General features: G+C 46.1%; 6 non-coding genes across 6 annotated transcripts; all 6 read left to right on the forward strand.

Moving 5' to 3' along the window:
- The first annotated feature begins 1,505 nt into the window (after positions 1–1,505).
- LOC130343982 (U2 spliceosomal RNA) lies at positions 1,506–1,696 on the forward strand. The gene has a single exon (XR_008883102.1). It is a non-coding gene; the product is annotated as a U2 spliceosomal RNA (small nuclear RNA).
- A 2,090-nt stretch (positions 1,697–3,786) lies between these two features.
- LOC130343983 (U2 spliceosomal RNA) lies at positions 3,787–3,977 on the forward strand. Its single transcript, XR_008883103.1, has one exon. It is a non-coding gene; the product is annotated as a U2 spliceosomal RNA (small nuclear RNA).
- A 2,089-nt stretch (positions 3,978–6,066) lies between these two features.
- LOC130343984 (U2 spliceosomal RNA) lies at positions 6,067–6,257 on the forward strand. Its single transcript, XR_008883104.1, has one exon. It is a non-coding gene; the product is annotated as a U2 spliceosomal RNA (small nuclear RNA).
- Positions 6,258–8,343: 2,086 nt separating this feature from the next.
- Positions 8,344–8,534, forward strand: LOC130343986 (U2 spliceosomal RNA). Its single transcript, XR_008883105.1, has one exon. It is a non-coding gene; the product is annotated as a U2 spliceosomal RNA (small nuclear RNA).
- Positions 8,535–10,620: 2,086 nt separating this feature from the next.
- LOC130343987 (U2 spliceosomal RNA) lies at positions 10,621–10,811 on the forward strand. Its single transcript, XR_008883106.1, has one exon. It is a non-coding gene; the product is annotated as a U2 spliceosomal RNA (small nuclear RNA).
- Positions 10,812–12,895: 2,084 nt separating this feature from the next.
- On the forward strand, positions 12,896–13,086 carry LOC130343988 (U2 spliceosomal RNA). The gene has a single exon (XR_008883107.1). It is a non-coding gene; the product is annotated as a U2 spliceosomal RNA (small nuclear RNA).
- The last annotated feature ends 158 nt before the right edge of the window (positions 13,087–13,244 follow it).

Raw genomic sequence — 13,244 nt, forward strand, 5'->3', positions numbered from 1 at the left:
AATGGATTGGTCATCAGCTGGCTGTCTATGTCCCGCATCAATATAGACCAAAGTACAGAGGGTTAGGCTATGCTATTGTGCACCTACCTGATGCATCAGAAGGTGCGAGGCCCTTGCTAAATTCTGTGCACAGACTTTGAGATCTATACTTTAGACTGTATCTAAACCTGCTCCAACATGGACTGACATTCTGGCCTACTTTCAGCCGATGCGACTTGTCTGTCGCTGAACAGTCGCTTTTTATGTATTCAGCACCTATGTATAATGTTGTAAAAATGCTCTAGAAGCTAAAGTCGCAGAAATGTCACACATATTTGGCCTGCAACTTTCTGTGCGACAAATTCAGACAGGAAAAATCAGTATAAATCCTTAGAAAATTATCCCCCAGTGTCTCCATCTGCTGGCGGTATTGAATAAGCATTGCTGCACTGATGGGGTATGCATTAGACGAAAAAAAAGAAGAAAAAGAAGAATAATACGCCCAGAAAAGAGGCGAAAAGGAGAAAAACTTAAAAAAACGTGAAAAAAAAGTAAGAGGAAGAGAAGGGAAAAAAAGGTGGAAATGGGTTTAAAAGTGATTTCGGCGGAGAAATATATATATATATATATATATATATATATATATATATATACGCGCACACACACACATATATATAAACGTATTCTCCGTTGAGATATTGCAGCCGCTGCTGTGTCCAGGCCCAGGAGCCTTAGCACTGTGCTGTGATGTCACTCAATACCACTGACATCACTAGGTGTAAACAACATCTCTCCTTTGCTGTGTATGTGACTATGGAGCTGTTTGGTGATGTCGTCTATTATGGCCTTCATAGAAGCAACAGGAGATTGTTGCATCCATCTAGAACCCTCAGAACTACAGTGCTATGATGTCACTCACTTCCACAGGCCTTGCAGAGTGTAAACAACAACAACCCAGCTTTGTTGTGTATGTAACCATAGGGATTTGTGATGTCACCTAGAACCTTCACAGCAGCGACAGCTTTATGAGGAGCATCAGCACTGCTCTGCCTGAGCAGAACCATCACCGCCATAGGTTGTCAAATAACCCGGGTTTAACCCACACAGGTAAGTCCAATGGGGTGCAGGCATGTCCTCTATGCTTACAGCTTCCCGTGGGTGTTGGTTTGATACCGTTTGGGGACAGCCAAGGAGGCATCTGCAGGCAACAAAGGTAGGTGTGTGCTTGTGTGTGTGTTTCCTATGCAGATCCTAAGCCCAGTGTCACATGCAAGTAGGAGGAGTAAGAAGGGTTCCTGGCAAATCCGGGTTATGGATTGCATTTAAAAAGGCCCCGTGGGAGTGCAATGGGCCCCTGTCTTGCTGCTTAGCAATAATGGTATGGGTTTAGGTTCTGCTGTGTGTACTGGTGGTTGACTGCCCCCCAGCCCAGAGTGTGCATGGAAAATTGTCTGGCAGCCTCCCTGACAGCAAGCAGTGATAGTGCCCATGAAGGGCACCTTGTTGGGCCCGCCCCTTTCACGGTTATCGCTTCTCGGCCTTTTGGCTAAGATCAAGTGTAGTATCTGTTCTTATCAGTTTAATATCTGATACGTCCCCTATCTGGGGACCATATATTAAATGGATTTTTGAGAACGGGGGCCGATTTCGAAGCTTGCTTCCGTCGCCCTATGCATTGACCCGATATGGCAGTATCTTCGGGTACAGTGCACCACCCCCTTACAGGGTTAAAAAGAAAGATTCCTACTTTCATTGCTACCTGCTTGCTGGCTAGCCAGCTAGCCAGCCCTGTGGGCCTTGCTGCTGCTGCAGCCAAAAAACAAAAGGTGGTGCTGCTGCTGCTGCTTCTGCTGCTTCTGCTTCTGCTTGTGTCTGGCCGCTGTTGGAGCGTCCAGGCACAGGACTTCTGCTGCTGCTGACTAAATGGCCTCCTTAATTGGATCATTTGAGTAGCCAGCACACCTGTGCAGGTAGGGCATGACATGATAGGCAGCTGCCTTGATAGCGGGTGGGTGCTGAATGTTCCTAATTGACAAAATAAGATTAATGCTTATGAAGAAATATAAAATCTCATCCCTTCCCCAATAACGCGCCACACCCCTACCCCTTAATTCCCTGGTTGAACTTGATGGACATATGTCTTTTTTCGACCGTACTAACTATGTAACTATGTAACATAACATGGGGGGGGGGGGGTCTCCTGGCTGTTCACACAGGTGTGTCATTGCTGTACATTGACCATGCATTGCTTCTGTGGTATTGCAAAGGCAAAGACAAATGCTTCCAGCCATCCATTGCACTAATGGATTGGTCATCAGCTGGCTGTCTATGTCCCGCATCAATATAGACCAAAGTACAGAGGGTTAGGCTATGCTATTGTGCACCTACCTGATGCATCAGAAGGTGCGAGGCCCTTGCTAAATTCTGTGCACAGACTTTGAGATCTATACTTTAGACTGTATCTAAACCTGCTCCAACATGGACTGACATTCTGGCCTACTTTCAGCCGATGCGACTTGTCTGTCGCTGAACAGTCGCTTTTTATGTATTCAGCACTTATGTATAATGTTGTAAAAATGCTCTAGAAGCTAAAGTCGCAGAAATGTCACACATATTTGGCCTGCAACTTTCTGTGCGACAAATTCAGACAGGAAAAATCAGTATAAATCCTTAGAAAATTATCCCCCAGTGTCTCCATCTGCTGGCGGTATTGAATAAGCATTGCTGCACTGATGGGGTATGCATTAGACGAAAAAAAGAAGAAAAAGAAGAATAATACGCCCAGAAAAGAGGCGAAAAGGAGAAAAACGTAAAAAAACGTGAAAAAAAAGTAAGAGGAAGAGAAGGGAAAAAAAGGTGGAAATGGGTTTAAAAGTGATTTCGGCGGAGAAATATATATATATATATATATATATATATATATATATATATATACGCGCACACACACACATATATATAAACGTATTCTCCGTTGAGATATTGCAGCCGCTGCTGTGTCCAGGCCCAGGAGCCTTAGCACTGTGCTGTGATGTCACTCAATACCACTGACATCACTAGGTGTAAACAACATCTCTCCTTTGCTGTGTATGTGACTATGGAGCTGTTTGGTGATGTCGTCTATTATGGCCTTCATAGAAGCAACAGGAGATTGTTGCATCCATCTAGAACCCTCAGAACTACAGTGCTATGATGTCACTCACTTCCACAGGCCTTGCAGAGTGTAAACAACAACAACCCAGCTTTGTTGTGTATGTAACCATAGGGATTTGTGATGTCACCTAGAACCTTCACAGCAGCGACAGCTTTATGAGGAGCATCAGCACTGCTCTGCCTGAGCAGAACCATCACCGCCATAGGTTGTCAAATAACCCGGGTTTAACCCACACAGGTAAGTCCAATGGGGTGCAGGCATGTCCTCTATGCTTACAGCTTCCCGTGGGTGTTGGTTTGATACCGTTTGGGGACAGCCAAGGAGGCATCTGCAGGCAACAAAGGTAGGTGTGTGCTTGTGTGTGTGTTTCCTATGCAGATCCTAAGCCCAGTGTCACATGCAAGTAGGAGGAGTAAGAAGGGTTCCTGGCAAATCCGGGTTATGGATTGCATTTAAAAAGGCCCCGTGGGAGTGCAATGGGCCCCTGTCTTGCTGCTTAGCAATAATGGTATGGGTTTAGGTTCTGCTGTGTGTACTGGTGGTTGACTGCCCCCCAGCCCAGAGTGTGCATGGAAAATTGTCTGGCAGCCTCCCTGACAGCAAGCAGTGATAGTGCCCATGAAGGGCACCTTGTTGGGCCCGCCCCTTTCACGGTTATCGCTTCTCGGCCTTTTGGCTAAGATCAAGTGTAGTATCTGTTCTTATCAGTTTAATATCTGATACGTCCCCTATCTGGGGACCATATATTAAATGGATTTTTGAGAACGGGGGCCGATTTCGAAGCTTGCTTCCGTCGCCCTATGCATTGACCCGATATGGCAGTATCTTCGGGTACAGTGCACCACCCCCTTACAGGGTTAAAAAGAAAGATTCCTACTTTCATTGCTACCTGCTTGCTGGCTAGCCAGCTAGCCAGCCCTGTGGGCCTTGCTGCTGCTGCAGCCAAAAAACAAAAGGTGGTGCTGCTGCTGCTTCTGCTTCTGCTGCTTCTGCTTGTGTCTGGCCGCTGTTGGAGCGTCCAGGCACAGGACTTCTGCTGCTGCTGACTAAATGGCCTCCTTAATTGGATCATTTGAGTAGCCAGCACACCTGTGCAGGTAGGGCATGACATGATAGGCAGCTGCCTTGATAGCGGGTGGGTGCTGAATGTTCCTAATTGACAAAATAAGATTAATGCTTATGAAGAAATATAAAATCTCATCCCTTCCCCAATATCGCGCCACACCCCTACCCCTTAATTCCCTGGTTGAACTTGATGGACATATGTCTTTTTTCGACCGTACTAACTATGTAACTATGTAACATAACATGGGGGGGGGGGGGGGGTCTCCTGGCTGTTCACACAGGTGTGTCATTGCTGTACATTGACCATGCATTGCTTCTGTGGTATTGCAAAGGCAAAGACAAATGCTTCCAGCCATCCATTGCACTAATGGATTGGTCATCAGCTGGCTGTCTATGTCCCGCATCAATATAGACCAAAGTACAGAGGGTTAGGCTATGCTATTGTGCACCTACCTGATGCATCAGAAGGTGCGAGGCCCTTGCTAAATTCTGTGCACAGACTTTGAGATCTATACTTTAGACTGTATCTAAACCTGCTCCAACATGGACTGACATTCTGGCCTACTTTCAGCCGATGCGACTTGTCTGTCGCTGAACAGTCGCTTTTTATGTATTCAGCACCTATGTATAATGTTGTAAAAATGCTCTAGAAGCTAAAGTCGCAGAAATGTCACACATATTTGGCCTGCAACTTTCTGTGCGACAAATTCAGACAGGAAAAATCAGTATAAATCCTTAGAAAATTATCCCCCAGTGTCTCCATCTACTGGCGGTATTGAATAAGCATTGCTGCACTGATGGGGTATGCATTAGACGAAAAAAAAGAAGAAAAAGAAGAATAATACGCCCAGAAAAGAGGCGAAAAGGAGAAAAACGTAAAAAAACTTGAAAAAAAAGTAAGAGGAAGAGAAGGGAAAAAAAGGTGGAAATGGGTTTAAAAGTGATTTCGGCGGAGAAATATATATATATATATATATATATATATATATATATATATACGCGCACACACACACATATATATAAACGTATTCTCCGTTGAGATATTGCAGCCGCTGCTGTGTCCAGGCCCAGGAGCCTTAGCACTGTGCTGTGATGTCACTCAATACCACTGACATCACTAGGTGTAAACAACATCTCTCCTTTGCTGTGTATGTGACTATGGAGCTGTTTGGTGATGTCGTCTATTATGGCCTTCATAGAAGCAACAGGAGATTGTTGCATCCATCTAGAACCCTCAGAACTACAGTGCTATGATGTCACTCACTTCCACAGGCCTTGCAGAGTGTAAACAACAACAACCCAGCTTTGTTGTGTATGTAACCATAGGGATTTGTGATGTCACCTAGAACCTTCACAGCAGCGACAGCTTTATGAGGAGCATCAGCACTGCTCTGCCTGAGCAGAACCATCACCGCCATAGGTTGTCAAATAACCCGGGTTTAACCCACACAGGTAAGTCCAATGGGGTGCAGGCATGTCCTCTATGCTTACAGCTTCCCGTGGGTGTTGGTTTGATACCGTTTGGGGACAGCCAAGGAGGCATCTGCAGGCAACAAAGGTAGGTGTGTGCTTGTGTGTGTGTTTCCTATGCAGATCCTAAGCCCAGTGTCACATGCAAGTAGGAGGAGTAAGAAGGGTTCCTGGCAAATCCGGGTTATGGATTGCATTTAAAAAGGCCCCGTGGGAGTGCAATGGGCCCCTGTCTTGCTGCTTAGCAATAATGGTATGGGTTTAGGTTCTGCTGTGTGTACTGGTGGTTGACTGCCCCCCAGCCCAGAGTGTGCATGGAAAATTGTCTGGCAGCCTCCCTGACAGCAAGCAGTGATAGTGCCCATGAAGGGCACCTTGTTGAGCCCGCCCCTTTCACGGTTATCGCTTCTCGGCCTTTTGGCTAAGATCAAGTGTAGTATCTGTTCTTATCAGTTTAATATCTGATACGTCCCCTATCTGGGGACCATATATTAAATGGATTTTTGAGAACGGGGGCCGATTTCGAAGCTTGCTTCCGTCGCCCTATGCATTGACCCGATATGGCAGTATCTTCGGGTACAGTGCACCACCCCCTTACAGGGTTAAAAAGAAAGATTCCTACTTTCATTGCTACCTGCTTGCTGGCTAGCCAGCTAGCCAGCCCTGTGGGCCTTGCTGCTGCTGCAGCCAAAAAACAAAAGGTGGTGCTGCTGCTGCTTCTGCTGCTTCTGCTTCTGCTTGTGTCTGGCCGCTGTTGGAGCGTCCAGGCACAGGACTTCTGCTGCTGCTGACTAAATGGCCTCCTTAATTGGATCATTTGAGTAGCCAGCACACCTGTGCAGGTAGGGCATGACATGATAGGCAGCTGCCTTGATAGCGGGTGGGTGCTGAATGTTCCTAATTGACAAAATAAGATTAATGCTTATGAAGAAATATAAAATCTCATCCCTTCCCCAATATCGCGCCACACCCCTACCCCTTAATTCCCTGGTTGAACTTGATGGACATATGTCTTTTTTCGACCGTACTAACTATGTAACTATGTAACATAACATGGGGGGGGGGGGGTCTCCTGGCTGTTCACACAGGTGTGTCATTGCTGTACATTGACCATGCATTGCTTCTGTGGTATTGCAAAGGCAAAGACAAATGCTTCCAGCCATCCATTGCACTAATGGATTGGTCATCAGCTGGCTGTCTATGTCCCGCATCAATATAGACCAAAGTACAGAGGGTTAGGCTATGCTATTGTGCACCTACCTGATGCATCAGAAGGTGCGAGGCCCTTGCTAAATTCTGTGCACAGACTTTGAGATCTATACTTTAGACTGTATCTAAACCTGCTCCAACATGGACTGACATTCTGGCCTACTTTCAGCCGATGCGACTTGTCTGTCGCTGAACAGTCGCTTTTTATGTATTCAGCACCTATGTATAATGTTGTAAAAATGCTCTAGAAGCTAAAGTCGCAGAAATGTCACACATATTTGGCCTGCAACTTTCTGTGCGACAAATTCAGACAGGAAAAATCAGTATAAATCCTTAGAAAATTATCCCCCAGTGTCTCCATCTGCTGGCGGTATTGAATAAGCATTGCTGCACTGATGGGGTATGCATTAGACGAAAAAAAAGAAGAAAAAGAAGAATAATACGCCCAGAAAAGAGGCGAAAAGGAGAAAAACGTAAAAAAACGTGAAAAAAAAGTAAGAGGAAGAGAAGGGAAAAAAAGGTGGAAATGGGTTTAAAAGTGATTTCGGCGGAGAAATATATATATATATATATATATATATATATATATATATATACGCGCACACACACACATATATATAAACGTATTCTCCGTTGAGATATTGCAGCCGCTGCTGTGTCCAGGCCCAGGAGCCTTAGCACTGTGCTGTGATGTCACTCAATACCACTGACATCACTAGGTGTAAACAACATCTCTCCTTTGCTGTGTATGTGACTATGGAGCTGTTTGGTGATGTCGTCTATTATGGCCTTCATAGAAGCAACAGGAGATTGTTGCATCCATCTAGAACCCTCAGAACTACAGTGCTATGATGTCACTCACTTCCACAGGCCTTGCAGAGTGTAAACAACAACAACCCAGCTTTGTTGTGTATGTAACCATAGGGATTTGTGATGTCACCTAGAACCTTCACAGCAGCGACAGCTTTATGAGGAGCATCAGCACTGCTCTGCCTGAGCAGAACCATCACCGCCATAGGTTGTCAAATAACCCGGGTTTAACCCACACAGGTAAGTCCAATGGGGTGCAGGCATGTCCTCTATGCTTACAGCTTCCCGTGGGTGTTGGTTTGATACCGTTTGGGGACAGCCAAGGAGGCATCTGCAGGCAACAAAGGTAGGTGTGTGCTTGTGTGTGTGTTTCCTATGCAGATCCTAAGCCCAGTGTCACATGCAAGTAGGAGGAGTAAGAAGGGTTCCTGGCAAATCCGGGTTATGGATTGCATTTAAAAAGGCCCCGTGGGAGTGCAATGGGCCCCTGTCTTGCTGCTTAGCAATAATGGTATGGGTTTAGGTTCTGCTGTGTGTACTGGTGGTTGACTGCCCCCCAGCCCAGAGTGTGCATGGAAAATTGTCTGGCAGCCTCCCTGACAGCAAGCAGTGATAGTGCCCATGAAGGGCACCTTGTTGGGCCCGCCCCTTTCACGGTTATCGCTTCTCGGCCTTTTGGCTAAGATCAAGTGTAGTATCTGTTCTTATCAGTTTAATATCTGATACGTCCCCTATCTGGGGACCATATATTAAATGGATTTTTGAGAACGGGGGCCGATTTCGAAGCTTGCTTCCGTCGCCCTATGCATTGACCCGATATGGCAGTATCTTCGGGTACAGTGCACCACCCCCTTACAGGGTTAAAAAGAAAGATTCCTACTTTCATTGCTACCTGCTTGCTGGCTAGCCAGCTAGCCAGCCCTGTGGGCCTTGCTGCTGCTGCAGCCAAAAAACAAAAGGTGGTGCTGCTGCTGCTTCTGCTGCTTCTGCTTCTGCTTGTGTCTGGCCGCTGTTGGAGCGTCCAGGCACAGGACTTCTGCTGCTGCTGACTAAATGGCCTCCTTAATTGGATCATTTGAGTAGCCAGCACACCTGTGCAGGTAGGGCATGACATGATAGGCAGCTGCCTTGATAGCGGGTGGGTGCTGAATGTTCCTAATTGACAAAATAAGATTAATGCTTATGAAGAAATATAAAATCTCATCCCTTCCCCAATATCGCGCCACACCCCTACCCCTTAATTCCCTGGTTGAACTTGATGGACATATGTCTTTTTTCGACCGTACTAACTATGTAACTATGTAACATAACATGGGGGGGGGGGGGTCTCCTGGCTGTTCACACAGGTGTGTCATTGCTGTACATTGACCATGCATTGCTTCTGTGGTATTGCAAAGGCAAAGACAAATGCTTCCAGCCATCCATTGCACTAATGGATTGGTCATCAGCTGGCTGTCTATGTCCCGCATCAATATAGACCAAAGTACAGAGGGTTAGGCTATGCTATTGTGCACCTACCTGATGCATCAGAAGGTGCGAGGCCCTTGCTAAATTCTGTGCACAGACTTTGAGATCTATACTTTAGACTGTATCTAAACCTGCTCCAACATGGACTGACATTCTGGCCTACTTTCAGCCGATGCGACTTGTCTGTCGCTGAACAGTCGCTTTTTATGTATTCAGCACCTATGTATAATGTTGTAAAAATGCTCTAGAAGCTAAAGTCGCAGAAATGTCACACATATTTGGCCTGCAACTTTCTGTGCGACAAATTCAGACAGGAAAAATCAGTATAAATCCTTAGAAAATTATCCCCCAGTGTCTCCATCTGCTGGCGGTATTGAATAAGCATTGCTGCACTGATGGGGTATACATTAGACGAAAAAAAAGAAGAAAAAGAAGAATAATACGCCCAGAAAAGAGGCGAAAAGGAGAAAAACGTAAAAAAACGTGAAAAAAAAGTAAGAGGAAGAGAAGGGAAAAAAAGGTGGAAATGGGTTTAAAAGTGATTTCGGCGGAGAAATATATATATATATATATATATATATATATATATATATATACGCGCACACACACACATATATATAAACGTATTCTCCGTTGAGATATTGCAGCCGCTGCTGTGTCCAGGCCCAGGAGCCTTAGCACTGTGCTGTGATGTCACTCAATACCACTGACATCACTAGGTGTAAACAACATCTCTCCTTTGCTGTGTATGTGACTATGGAGCTGTTTGGTGATGTCGTCTATTATGGCCTTCATAGAAGCAACAGGAGATTGTTGCATCCATCTAGAACCCTCAGAACTACAGTGCTATGATGTCACTCACTTCCACAGGCCTTGCAGAGTGTAAACAACAACAACCCAGCTTTGTTGTGTATGTAACCATAGGGATTTGTGATGTCACCTAGAACCTTCACAGCAGCGACAGCTTTATGAGGAGCATCAGCACTGCTCTGCCTGAGCAGAACCATCACCGCCATAGGTTGTCAAATAACCCGGGTTTAACCCACACAGGTAAGTCCAATGGGGTGCAGGCATGTCCTCTATGCTTACAGCTTCCCGTGGGTGTTGGTTTGATACCGTTTGGGGACAGCCAAGGAGGCATCTGCAGGCAACAAAGGTAGGTGTGTGCTTGTGTGTGTGTTTCCTATGCAGATCCTAAGCCCAGTGTCACATGCAAGTAGGAGGAGTAAGAAGGGTTCCTGGCAAATCCGGGTTATGGATTGCATTTAAAAAGGCCCCGTGGGAGTGCAATGGGCCCCTGTCTTGCTGCTTAGCAATAATGGTATGGGTTTAGGTTCTGCTGTGTGTACTGGTGGTTGACTGCCCCCCAGCCCAGAGTGTGCATGGAAAATTGTCTGGCAGCCTCCCTGACAGCAAGCAGTGATAGTGCCCATGAAGGGCACCTTGTTGGGCCCGCCCCTTTCACGGTTATCGCTTCTCGGCCTTTTGGCTAAGATCAAGTGTAGTATCTGTTCTTATCAGTTTAATATCTGATACGTCCCCTATCTGGGGACCATATATTAAATGGATTTTTGAGAACGGGGGCCGATTTCGAAGCTTGCTTCCGTCGCCCTATGCATTGACCCGATATGGCAGTATCTTCGGGTACAGTGCACCACCCCCTTACAGGGTTAAAAAGAAAGATTCCTACTTTCATTGCTACCTGCTTGCTGGCTAGCCAGCTAGCCAGCCCTGTGGGCCTTGCTGCTGCTGCAGCCAAAAAACAAAAGGTGGTGCTGCTGCTGCTTCTGCTGCTTCTGCTTCTGCTTGTGTCTGGCCGCTGTTGGAGCGTCCAGGCACAGGACTTCTGCTGCTGCTGACTAAATGGCCTCCTTAATTGGATCATTTGAGTAGCCAGCACACCTGTGCAGGTAGGGCATGACATGATAGGCAGCTGCCTTGATAGCGGGTGGGTGCTGAATGTTCCTAATTGACAAAATAAGATTAATGCTTATGAAGAAATATAAAATCTCATCCCTTCCCCAATATCGCGCCACACCCCTACCCCTTAATTCCCTGGTTGAACTTGATGGACATATGTCTTTTTTCGACCGTACTAACTATGTAACTATGTAACATAACATGGGGGGGGGGGGGTCTCCTGGCTGTTCACACAGGTGTGTCATTGCTGTACATTGACCATGCATTGCTTCTGTGGTATTGCAAAGGCAAAGACAAATGCTTCCAGCCATCCATTGCACTAATGGATTGGTCATCAGCTGGCTGTCTATGTCCCGCATCAATATAGACCAAAGTACAGAGGGTTAGGCTATGCTATTGTGCACCTACCTGATGCATCAGAAGGTGCGAGGCCCTTGCTAAATTCTGTGCACAGACTTTGAGATCTATACTTTAGACTGTATCTAAACCTGCTCCAACATGGACTGACATTCTGGCCTACTTTCAGCCGATGCGACTTGTCTGTCGCTGAACAGTCGCTTTTTATGTATTCAGCACCTATGTATAATGTTGTAAAAATGCTCTAGAAGCTAAAGTCGCAGAAATGTCACACATATTTGGCCTGCAACTTTCTGTGCGACAAATTCAGACAGGAAAAATCAGTATAAATCCTTAGAAAATTATCCCCCAGTGTCTCCATCTGCTGGCGGTATTGAATAAGCATTGCTGCACTGATGGGGTATACATTAGACGAAAAAAAAGAAGAAAAAGAAGAATAATACGCCCAGAAAAGAGGCGAAAAGGAGAAAAACGTAAAAAAACGTGAAAAAAAAGTAAGAGGAAGAGAAGGGAAAAAAAGGTGGAAATGGGTTTAAAAGTGATTTCGGCGGAGAAATATATATATATATATATATATATATATATATATATATACGCGCACACACACACATATATATAAACGTATTCTCCGTTGAGATATTGCAGCCGCTGCTGTGTCCAGGCCCAGGAGCCTTAGCACTGTGCTGTGATGTCACTCAATACCACTGACATCACTAGGTGTAAACAACATCTCTCCTTTGCTGTGTATGTGACTATGGAGCTGTTTGGTGATGTCGTCTATTATGGCCTTCATAGAAGCAACAGGAGATTGTTGCATCCATCTAGAACCCTCAGAACTACAGTGCTATGATGTCACTCACTTCCACAGGCCTTGCAGAGTGTAAACAACAACAACCCAGCTTTGTTGTGTATGTAACCATAGGGATTTGTGATGTCACCTAGAACCTTCACAGCAGCGACAGCTTTATGAGGAGCATCAGCACTGCTCTGCCTGAGCAGAACCATCACCGCCATAGGTTGTCAAATAACCCGGGTTTAACCCACACAGGTAAGTCCAATGGGGTGCAGGCATGTCCTCTATGCTTACAGCTTCCCGTGGGTGTTGGTTTGATACCGTTTGGGGACAGCCAAGGAGGCATCTGCAGGCAACAAAGGTAGGTGTGTGCTTGTGTGTGTGTTTCCTATGCAGATCCTAAGCCCAGTGTCACATGCAAGTAGGAGGAGTAAGAAGGGTTCCTGGCAAATCCGGGTTATGGATTGCATTTAAAAAGGCCCCGTGGGAGTGCAATGGGCCCCTGTCTTGCTGCTTAGCAATAATGGTATGGGTTTAGGTTCTGCTGTGTGTACTGGTGGTTGACTGCCCCCCAGCCCAGAGTGTGCATGGAAAATTGTCTGGCAGCCTCCCTGACAGCAAGCAGTGATAGTGCCCATGAAGGGCACCTTGTTGGGCCCGCCCCTTTCACGGTTATCGCTTCTCGGCCTTTTGGCTAAGATCAAGTGTAGTATCTGTTCTTATCAGTTTAATATCTGATACGTCCCCTATCTGGGGACCATATATTAAATGGATTTTTGAGAACGGGGGCCGATTTCGAAGCTTGCTTCCGTCGCCCTATGCATTGACCCGATATGGCAGTATCTTCGGGTACAGTGCACCACCCCCTTACAGGGTTAAAAAGAAAGATTCCTACTTTCATTGCTACCTGCTTGCTGGCTAGCCAGCTAGCCAGCCCTGTGGGCCTTGCTGCTGCTGCAGCCAAAAAACAAAAGGTGGTGCTGCTGCTGCTTCTGCTGCTTCTGCTTCTGCTTGTGTCTGGCC

The sequence above is a fragment of the Hyla sarda genome, unplaced genomic scaffold (assembly GCF_029499605.1).
Source record: "Hyla sarda isolate aHylSar1 unplaced genomic scaffold, aHylSar1.hap1 scaffold_698, whole genome shotgun sequence".
Taxonomy (NCBI): Eukaryota; Metazoa; Chordata; class Amphibia; order Anura; family Hylidae; genus Hyla; species Hyla sarda.